Source organism: Bufo gargarizans, chromosome 2, assembly GCF_014858855.1.
Source record: "Bufo gargarizans isolate SCDJY-AF-19 chromosome 2, ASM1485885v1, whole genome shotgun sequence".
Classification (NCBI taxonomy): Eukaryota; Metazoa; Chordata; class Amphibia; order Anura; family Bufonidae; genus Bufo; species Bufo gargarizans.
The window spans coordinates 622,378,550-622,379,298 of record NC_058081.1 but is presented as its reverse complement, the minus strand read 5'-3'; the positions used below and the strand labels follow the sequence as shown (position 1 = coordinate 622,379,298).

Below are 749 nucleotides of genomic sequence, written 5' to 3'. Positions count from 1 at the left end.
TTTTGGTATGTGCTTATGAAACCAACAAGAGGCTAAAGTCTTATAACGAATAACATTTAATTGTACCCAAAGTTGTCTGTATCACTCCCACTTTCTCCACCAGTGAAAAAATATAGCTTTAGACTTGTGGCAATAAAAATTAGATATCTGTGAACTTTTACTGGACTTATAGGATTCGGAGCGCGCAGGTCTATTTAGCAGTTGGCATCAGTTGGCATCAGTTGGCATCAGTTGACCTCACAGCCAGCCGAAATAGCTCAGTTGGGAGAGCGTTAGACTGAAGATCTAAAGGTCCCTGGTTCGATCCCGGGTTTCGGCAGAAGGAAGCAATCTTTTTGAAATAAACCTTATCAATTTTCTTTTGCACTGAAAGTTTATTTTATTTTTTGCCAGAGCGCCACCAAGTAGACCGTGAAGGCTCTTAATAACAACAATCTATAAATATGGTGGTCTTGATTTGCAAGTGAGGAACACATGTATGTAGTACTGACATCTAGTGGGCAATATGGAAACTGCAACATTTCATTACTAATTTTTAGTTACATAGTCAAAGTCCCTAAAATTATTTTCAAAAATAGCTTTTAAATATGACAATTTCTGATGAATGTATTAAATGCTACATTATTTAAGACTAAAGTATGACTAGTTAGCATTTCCAATTCTTTTATACAATTTTTGCATCATGTTTTATATTAGTATTTTATGACAGAAAAAAATTATAACATTTATTAATTTTTTTATTTATAACA

At 33.5% G+C, this 749-nt stretch overlaps 1 non-coding gene across 1 annotated transcript; it reads left to right on the top strand.

The window, feature by feature from the left end:
- Positions 1-246: 246 nt before the first annotated feature.
- TRNAF-GAA lies at positions 247-319 on the top strand. Its single transcript has one exon. It is a non-coding gene; the product is annotated as a tRNA-Phe (tRNA).
- The last annotated feature ends 430 nt before the right edge of the window (positions 320-749 follow it).